The sequence below is a fragment of the Ciconia boyciana genome, chromosome 9 (genome assembly GCF_034638445.1).
Source record: "Ciconia boyciana chromosome 9, ASM3463844v1, whole genome shotgun sequence".
Taxonomy (NCBI): Eukaryota; Metazoa; Chordata; class Aves; order Ciconiiformes; family Ciconiidae; genus Ciconia; species Ciconia boyciana.
The window spans coordinates 43,870,418-43,879,452 of NC_132942.1; the positions used below are offsets into that span (position 1 = coordinate 43,870,418).

Sequence of the window (9,035 nt, forward strand, 5' to 3'; positions counted from 1 at the left end):
GGACCTTGCACTTGGCCTCGTTAAACCTCATACAATTGACCTCGGCCCATCGATCCAGCCTGTCCAGGTCCCTCTGCAGAGCCTTCCTACCCTCCAGCAGATCAACACTCCCGCACAACTTGGTGTCATCTGCAAACTGATTGAGGGGGCACTCGATCCCCTCGTCCAGATCATTGATAAAGATATTAAACAGGACTGACCCCAACACAGAGCCCTGGGGAACACCACTTGTGACCGGCCACCAACTGGAGTAAACTCCATTCCCCACCACTCTTTGGGCCCGGCCATCCAGCCAGTTCTTTACCCAGCGAAGAGTACACCCGTCCAAGCCATGAGCAGCCAGTTTCTCCAGGAGAATGCTGTGGTGAACCATGTCAAAGGCTTTACTGAAGTCTAGATAGACAACATCCACAGCCTTCCCCTCATCCATTAGGCGGGTCACCTTGTCGTAGAAGGAGATCAGGTTGGTCAGGGAGGTATGAACCCAGGGAAATATTGCTGGGACCGGTGCTGAGGGACTGCAGCATCCCCGGCGGAGCCTGGCCAAACCCAGATGCTGCTGCACAAGGGCACTCTTGGAAAAGAGTTAAAAGCCTTTCAGTCCTTTCGAGCCACGCAGGAGCGAGAGATGGGTGAGTCACTCCTGCCATGGAGCATCCTCGTAGGGAGAGCTCAGATGGTGCCAATCAAGGCGGAACTGCTCAATGCCCCGTCCGTCCCCGCGCGCAGGGACGCTGCCTGCCCCCCGCACACATCAGTGGCAGCCCACGGAGGAAACAACGCGTTTGTGACACAAAGTTTGAGCTCAGCAGAAATCCAAGAGCATTACTAATTGACTGTCTGCTGAGGGTGATTATTATAATTAAGTCAGACTTCAGAAATTGCAAGCGACATGTAAAAACACATCCCAGATCCCCAATTTTTATATAACACAATGATGAGGGTTTTACTGCCTTCCCTTCGCCGGCTCTTGCTGGTTGGGTTTTCACATGGACGCCCGATCTTTAAAGCACGACTTGCAGGTCGTGGTTTTTATCTGTCACTTCTACTGTTGACCTTGGGTTTGCACCGGAGCGCGGGAGACGGAAACCCCGGAGATGTGCCGGCACGCACGCTCCTGGCGCCGAACCAAACCCAGCCTCCGGCACCGGCATGGGAGACGGGCAGTTTTGTGCCTGCTCCACCTGCTTCAGTAACTCACAGCCCTCCCCAGGAATGATTCACCTGAATGAGGAAAGGAGAGGCCCCGGGCCGCTCACGGCGTGCCGGGAGAGCATCCGCCCCGTGACTCTGCTGTGGCACCACCGCCTGGGCTGGAAGCGGCCGAGGACCAGGGCAGCCCGTCTCCACCAAGGTTCAGGTTGGGTTATTAACCCACCTGCACCCATATGAGATGTTCGAGACTTTCCAAGCAGCTTGTGGAAACCTCTCCGTGGTGGCACCCCCCCAAAAACGCCCTCCTGGGAGAGCGGCTGCTCGGCGAGATGGAGGGACCCCGCTCCCCAGCTCCATCCCCAGCCGAGACCCATCTCCCACCCCCCCCCATGCTTGCAGCCGCATCCACCCTCCAGCACCCACCTCCCTCCTCGGTGCATTTGCAGGGAGCCCGTGGGCACCCACAGACCCAGTGGCCCTGAGGCCCCAGCTGCAGCTCTGCCCCCGGATTGACGTGGATATTCATCACTTCATTCCCCTTTTTTGCAGACAAAGGCTTCGGGGGTGGCTGTGTCTGTCGCACGCGATAAGTGGCCTATTTTCCTTCCCCGAACACAACACGGCACGACTCCAGCAGTAGGCGGGTGCCACGAGACTGCCAAGCTCATATCTGCCGGGGCTGGTTCTCCAGCACCAGGAGGGAAGCAGAGAGGAGGAATCGGTGCTGAGCAGAGGGTGACGTCCCCACCTACTCGGCAGCTACAAGGGGAAGCACCTCTTTTGTGGAAGTTACTAAAGTATTGGGCAATTTTTTTGCTTCACGCTCTTGAGCAAAAAGCAGCCCAGGAGAGCAGGGCTGGGCACAAGGCAGAGGGGAAGGCACTGGCAGCTCCGGAAAGGAGCCAGGGTTTCGAAGAGAGAAGGATGTGATGCAAAATCCCACCGTAAGGAAGGGGGGCAGAGCAAGAGCAGGGAGAAACGAGATAAAAGCTCTGACAAAAGCCCCAGAGTGGGCTGCAGGCAAACTCCATAGGGCCAGGCTGACCCCACGGGGCGAGCCGAGCTCCGTAAAAGAGGGGCAGCTCCTCTGCTGCGGCTGGACGTGCCTGCGGCTGCAGCCGGGGCAGGGCTGAGCACACCCGGAGCGCAGCAAAAGCACGCGAGGTGGGACAGGGACACCAAGCCACTTCGACACCACGGAATCGCTTGCACAACAAGAAATTGATTTGCATTAAAAAGACCCACAAGGGTATGAAACCATCCGAGCCCCAAAGGATAGTCACCTTCGACCATCTCATGGGCTAAGGGATTTGGTTCAGACTCACAAGACAAGGAAGATGTCGGGTCCCTGGTGCATACCTAGCTCTGTCCTCCCATGGCCTCTCACAGCCCAGACCACCCGTCCGTGCCCACCCCGCACCGTCTCCCCTGCACCCAGCGCAGGAGCTCCCGGCTGCTCACTGAGCCTTTCCAACCCAACACCCCGACGCGAACGTACAACGCGACAGCGTGTTGCAACACCGCATATGGTTGTGACACGGCTGCTAAAAACCTAAATAAGCCGCTCTTCCAGACGGGCCCTCTGCAAATCCTTCCTAATCCAATCTGGTTTATGGCATTAAGTTGGACCCTTCCGTACTGAACGCCCCTATTTGCACAACGGTTGGGAAAATCCTCTCGTTTCCTTATTCCTGGTTGAATCTCTGATGCAGAGGTCATCAGAGCTTCCTTCGTCTCACTTATGGAAGTATCTAAGGATGACAATCCGCCTGCACTCACAGCTTCACAGCCCGCTGGCACATCCCATGCGTGGCACCGCACCGGTCCGGGCATGGGAAACATCTCCCCTGCGCCGACTGTAACCGAGCCGAACGCAGCTGAACGCAGCCAGGCACTGCCGAGCAGCTTCTCCTTTGCCGGGTGTTTATGTGGTTTAAAACACGGGGTTTTCTCCACCTTACCCAGACGCAGTGGAAGAGCTAGAGGGGACGAGCCCCGTGCTGAGCTCCAGCTTGCCCCAGTAAATCACAGCTGGGATCCAGGTTACCTAATCCCACAGCTGGGATCCAGGTTAAACAAGTCCGAAAACACAGCATTTTGGTGCATTATTCACGCAGAACAGAAGACGCCAGAGCACACGCACCCCACCGCAGCTTGGTTCGGATGATGCTCTGCCCTTCCCGGGGCCACCCCACGGCTGGATCCCGCATCGGTGGGACACAACTGCATTACCAGCTGCCGCTTGCACCTCCGCTGAGCAAAGCAGAGCTTGCCACGGGCTGTCAAAGACACGCTCCTCCTTGACGCTAACTTCTTTAGGAAGGAAAAAGCCTCCTCGTGTCTCCCCGGGGTCCTCTCGGTTAGCAAACATCTGCCACAGCACGTGCATTAGAAGAGCTCAGCGAGGGAGGCAGGCGTCAGCAAGTTCGGACGAAGGCGTTATAATTACCTGCAGCCTCCCTGTAATCTGCAGAGTGCCGAAAAGTTATGCCACGGAAAAGGAAAGCAGCTGAACCTATTTATATTGCCTTCCCAGGGAGACGCAGATGGCCAGGCTGACACCAGCAAATGCGAGTGGGGCTCCTCTCCCTGTGCTTTCCCTGCAAATACACCCGAATCGTGTTTGGCTCCATCAAACGCTTAATCCAGAAATAGCTGGGGCCCGCGCGGGCGTTGCGTACACACCATTGCTGGCTGCGTGGCGAGATGGCCCTGGGGAAGAGCTCCTGCTGCACCTGCAATTGAAATAATTCCCCCGAGCGCTGCTCTTCATCCTCTCCCTTCCCAGTAAACCAGCCCGTGGGAGCACGGCAAACCACCCAGGGAGTGCCGGCAGCGGCGGATGTGGGGGAAATGGAGGTGGTTTTGATCCCTCCCACCCATGCGAGGCAGCCGGGATGGGCGAGGAGCAAACGTGGGGCTGCCGGCAGTGCAAAGGTTGCATCGGCGAGCGACAGCTCAGCTTTCTGCTCCGGCAGCGTTGCAGGGCCAGGGTGGTGGCAGGGACCTCGCCGGCATCACGGGGCGGCTCCCAAAGCAGCGGAAGGGGCCTCAGCATGGCAGGATACACCTCAGCTTGTGCAAACCGCCGCGTTTCCCAGGGAAAGGTGGTGTGGGCAGCCCGGCACTGCAGCTCGCTGCTGGGCAAAACCCCGCGGTGCCTCCACCAGCCTCCCCGAAACATGCTGCTCCAAAACATGCTCCCCAAAACATGCTGCAGCGCTTGCCCAGCACAGCTCTCACGTTTTAGGTCCCCTCTCCCTTTTCTGGCTCAGTTGCTAGAAAGGGTGACAAGCCACGGTTAAGTATCACCTCCAACTGTGCCATCTTACCCAGGCAGAGCGCGGTCCTCCACCGCCACCCCACGCGCGGGAGAGAGGAGCCCGTGGCAGCCCCACGGTCCCCGTTGGACATGAGCCGCTCTGGACGAGTGCAGTGGATGCTCAGGAGATGCCGGCAGCCGCAGCACCAAAGGGAAGGTCACCGGCAAGATGGTGCAGATGACCCGAGCCCAGCAACGCAGATGCTAAGGGCACGACACGTTGGCAGAGGACCAAATGCTATTTTTCTACTTTTATTTCCAAATCCTGACAAAGACGTGGATTCCTGAGCAGGCCACCTCACCCATCCTCTCCTGAGCACTCTGCTTGGGTGTAAGCTCCCCGCAGACCTTCCTGCTCTCCCAGTCGTCCTTCCCAAGGGTCAGCTGATTTAACTTTAACATCGCCAGCATCCTCTGCAATCCTCAATGTGCAGCCTGGCACATCGGGCATCACCATCGACCTTCCCGATCAGCAGCACACGGTGCCCAGCAGCGAGTGGGCAGAGACAGGGAGGACAAAAGACCCGCTGCATTTCCAGACGGGAAATTGCTCCATCCCCAGGGAACCGTGTCCCTAATTGTTTTGCATTAAAAGCTTCCAAATTCATGAGCACGATAACCAGGAAAAGGAGAAAAGCAATTAAATGAACTCCAGGAGCCATGAAAGGCAGCTTTGCCTTGCGGTCCTGCAGCCCTCCGTGCTCCTTTGGATGGGATGGGATGGGAGGGGAGGGGAGGGGAGGGGAGGGGAGGGGAGGGGAGGGGAGGGGAGGGGATGCCAGCCAACCAGTGCCAGTCACCCCCAGGTGACTATTTCTTAACATGCGCCAAATCTACGCAAACCAAACTCATTTTGCACGCACCCACCGAAGCCACTTCCCTGGCAAAACCCATCACGCTCTCCTAAAGTACTTTGTGTGATATAATTTCCTTTCCAGTTACAACAGCCAGCAGTGACTCTCGGCTCTCTGTTTGTGTAAAACTCTATCACATGCCGGATAGCAGCCCAACAAGGAATTTATAAATATAGTCTTTTGAGGCAGTAATTGTCACTCCAGCCATCTGTTAAAATGGAGAGCTAGGCAGCAGCGTGGCGGAGGTAAAAACACAGGGGAAAGCGTCACAGCGGTGCCGTGGATGAGTCTCCAAGGGGGAGCAGGGGAGACGCCGTGAGTTGGGATCTCACGGGAGCTGCACTTTGATCATTGGCCATTGATCCTAGGGCTCATCCTGCTCATCGTCCGAAAAAACCGCCCGATTTCCAAGCTGCATCAAATTTGCCAACTTTTGCCATTCCACACCTTCTTCTTGCCATGTGGGGTGCAGGCCAGCACCCAATATTTTCTCCCAGCAGACTCCAGCAGCTTTGCCAGGCGGGATCAGCCGTGCCGCCGGCGGATGCCCACCCTCCGGGAGCCCCGAGGGGCTGCTCCGGCCCCAGCACGCTCCCCAGGGAGCCCCACAGCACCGATTTCCTTTTTACCTTCAACCCGTGGGCGCTGGCTCCCTGGGGCTGCTCCTTCCAGCGGGCGAGAAGCGTCTGGCAGAAGGTGATGCCCTGCGTGCCCCGGCGAGCTCGGTCCCGGGGCGGACACAGCCTGGCGTTACAGGGACAGTTTTGCAAGCATTTACCTGTGCACGATGATTAATTAAAGCTAAGGCTGTCAAAATAAAAGATAAAAAAGGCGAGCTGGTAACGCACCCGGTGCTTTTCCCTCTCCCCAGGTGCCGCTCTGCTGCTGACGTGCCCTGAGAGCCATGATGGGAGCTCCCGAAGGGCTTCGTGCCAAAACGCAGCCCCGGGCGGTGCCGGGGCGGGACTGGAAAGACCTGTTGCTGCTCACGCTGCCAGAGCCACGAGGGCACCGGGCCGGGAGGAGAGGTGTGGCGGAGGCCAGCGAAGCCGGCGTCACCACCTCCCGTGCCATCACCGACACCCCTGCGCTTGGCAAAGGGTCGGAGCAACGTTAGGAGCCGGCGGCGGAGGCGGCCGGCTGCGTCCCGCAGCCCGGAGCAGGAGCCCAAATCCATGCAACCCCCTGCGAGGCTGTGCCCGCAAAGGGAATGCACCCATTTAATTCTGCCCTTGCGTAAGGCTGGGTTTGCAGGTCCCTGACCTGTGGCCAGGATCCCCAAGTGCTCAAGGAGTAGCCCAAATCCAGAGTAACCCCCATGCCAAATCCAGAGTCGACGGGATGCCCCGAGGCAGCCGCTCCCGTGCCCCGCTCCCCATCTCCCACTGCTGCAGCACAAAGTGCCTGCAAACCAGTTCAGCCAGGGGGAGGAAAAAAAAACAAACCCAAGAAAAAAGCAAAAAAAGGCAGCTTTATTTCTCCCTGACATTTAATAACCTTTATTGTCCTCCGAGCAGCGGTTTCCCATCCCAAGAGCCAGCAGCATGGCTGATCTTTCTCCAGGCTGGAAACGCTTTAAAGCCCAGCAGCCGCCCTGTCTCCCCGCCCTCAACCAACAGCGAGAAACCCCGAAAGGTTCAAAAGGCACAAAACCAGAAGGAAACGCCACGGGAAGCGGCAGCCCTGGGTGCCGGGGCCAGGCTGACTCCTCCGGAGCTCGCTGCAAGCCCGGCATCCCTGCCACCTCCCGTGGCTCCTGGCTTCGCCCTGCGGCATTTCCCGGGCTGCTCCCGTTATTTTTCAGCCTCGCTGCGTGGACTGAGCTCGTACAAAAGGTGCCAGGGCCGCAGCAGAGCATCCGACCCGCTGGATGCAGTAGTTATTAGGCGGAGGGGAGAGCCGCTGACAACTCGCAGGAGGCAAAAGGAGAAATTAATGGCGCTGCAATTCCCACTGCCTCCGTCATTAGGAAAAGAAAACGCATTCGAGCGTTCTCACTCGAATGCACACTGTAATTTGTTTCAAGTTTAATATCATCCTCCTTCCCGGAGATGGGCTGAAGCTGGGAAAAGTCTCTGGTTTTATCAGCTGCGCTTCAGGGCAGATGCAAGGCAAAGGAGGGGATTTGCAGAGAGTTTTATAGAGGGAAAAAAAATCCATCTAAACCCACGCTGTGTTGGTGCTGCAAGAGGCAACCGGCCACTAAACTGTTATAGGCATTACCACTCAGAGCTGCTTGCTAACAAAATAGCTAAAATCAGCTCAATATTTAACTCAAAATTAGCTCAGTATTTAATATTTAGCTCAATATTAAGTCTTTTATGGAGGGTATCAGGAAGGTTTTCTCCTACCCGCCAAACCCTGCACCACTAAAACTGCCTGGCATCGCTGTGCTCCTGCACGAGACAGTGGCATCACCTCGCCTAAAGCACGAGTTTTGGGGCAGGGCAGGAGAGGGCCGGGGGAATCCCAGTTTTATCTGGGATTTAATCCTCTCCTCGAGGCCCGGGCTTTGCACAAGGAGGTTGGGATTTTCCCCAGCCCGGCTCATGGCGTTTCCTCCTCGAGGCCTCTTGTTTGCGCAGGCGGCTGCAAACGTTTCCTCCTCCCGGAGCCACGGAACGGCTGCGCTCGCCCCTCGACATGGCTCCGGGGGACCAGCCCGGCCAGGCACTGGCACCCATGACTCCCCAAACCCCCAAAACAGCACTAATTAAGGCGTCAGATCTGTTCAGCCCATCCCCTCAAAAGCTGCCGAGCTCCCCTGCACCTTCTGCTTCTGGTTTTTAATCTGAGAGCACGGCCGGGCCGTCAGCCGTGTCATGCTACGTAATTCAAGTCAGGTCTCCAGGCGCTGCCAGAATAGAGAAATAATAAAATACAGACCTGGTGGTCCCACGGCAGCGAAATCGTTGGGCTTTTTCCTCCAGGGCTGGAACAAAGAAGAGATAAAACACGCTTGCTCCAGAGCACAGGCAAACAACAGCTTATCACCACGTTAGCAGCCTCAAGGCTATTGCACGGCTTCAGGAAAAGTATTATTCCTCTCCGCTCATGGTAAAGTTTCTATTTTTGCCCCCTCCGTCACACCGAGCCACTGCCTTCACCCGCACTGGGCTGGGAAAGCAGCCAGCCCCGCAGCCCCGAGGGATCCCTGCAAAGCCCATTTCCTCTGCAGCTGCCAAACTCACCGGGAAACGGCTAAACTTTCAGTAAAACGGAGCTAGTTTTTGTTAAAGCTGCAGATTCCTTCCCTTCATCTTGGTTTGATTTGTTTGTTTGTTTGTTTCCCTTGCAATGGCGTATTCCCTGGGAGATCTCCCTGGCAGACACCCAACACATCAGCCCACAGCAGGCACTGGGTGGCATTGCCCAAATTCGCAGAGGGAGTTAAATCCGGGCGGCTGAAATGCATCTGACTGCAGAAGCCGAAGGGCATCGGCCAGGGGAGATGCTGCGAGCCTGGGCTGGCTGCGGCAGGGAGGCTGCTGTGCCCTCGGCGTGCTGCTGGGGAGGCTGTCCCGGGAGAGCGGGCACCAGTTTGGGGATGTTTTGATACTGGGGAGGGTCCAGCCGGGGCTACCAGAGGGTTTGGGGCTGGCATTGGCATCCCAGGGGATGCTTGCCTGGCTCGGGGAGGGGAGATACCCGAAGGGCGGCTGCAAAAGGGCAGAGCCAGACTTTGCGCTGGACTTCCCAATGAC

The 9,035-nt window shown here is 57.3% G+C and overlaps 1 protein-coding gene across 2 annotated transcripts in view; it reads right to left on the minus strand.

Annotated features, from left to right (window-relative positions):
* Positions 1 to 8,344, minus strand: part of KIAA0513 (KIAA0513 ortholog) — a 30,552-nt gene extending 22,208 nt beyond the window's left edge. The window contains exons 1-2 of one of the 2 annotated variants that reach the window (XM_072873259.1): positions 8,218 to 8,252; positions 5,961 to 6,109 (exon numbers count right to left, since the gene is read on the minus strand). The gene's annotated coding sequence lies outside the window, so the exon portion shown is untranslated. Of the gene's footprint in view, positions 1 to 5,960; positions 6,110 to 8,217 lie in introns of both variants that reach the window. The other variant, XM_072873257.1, reaches the window with a different exon arrangement.
* Positions 8,345 to 9,035: the final 691 nt, after the last annotated feature.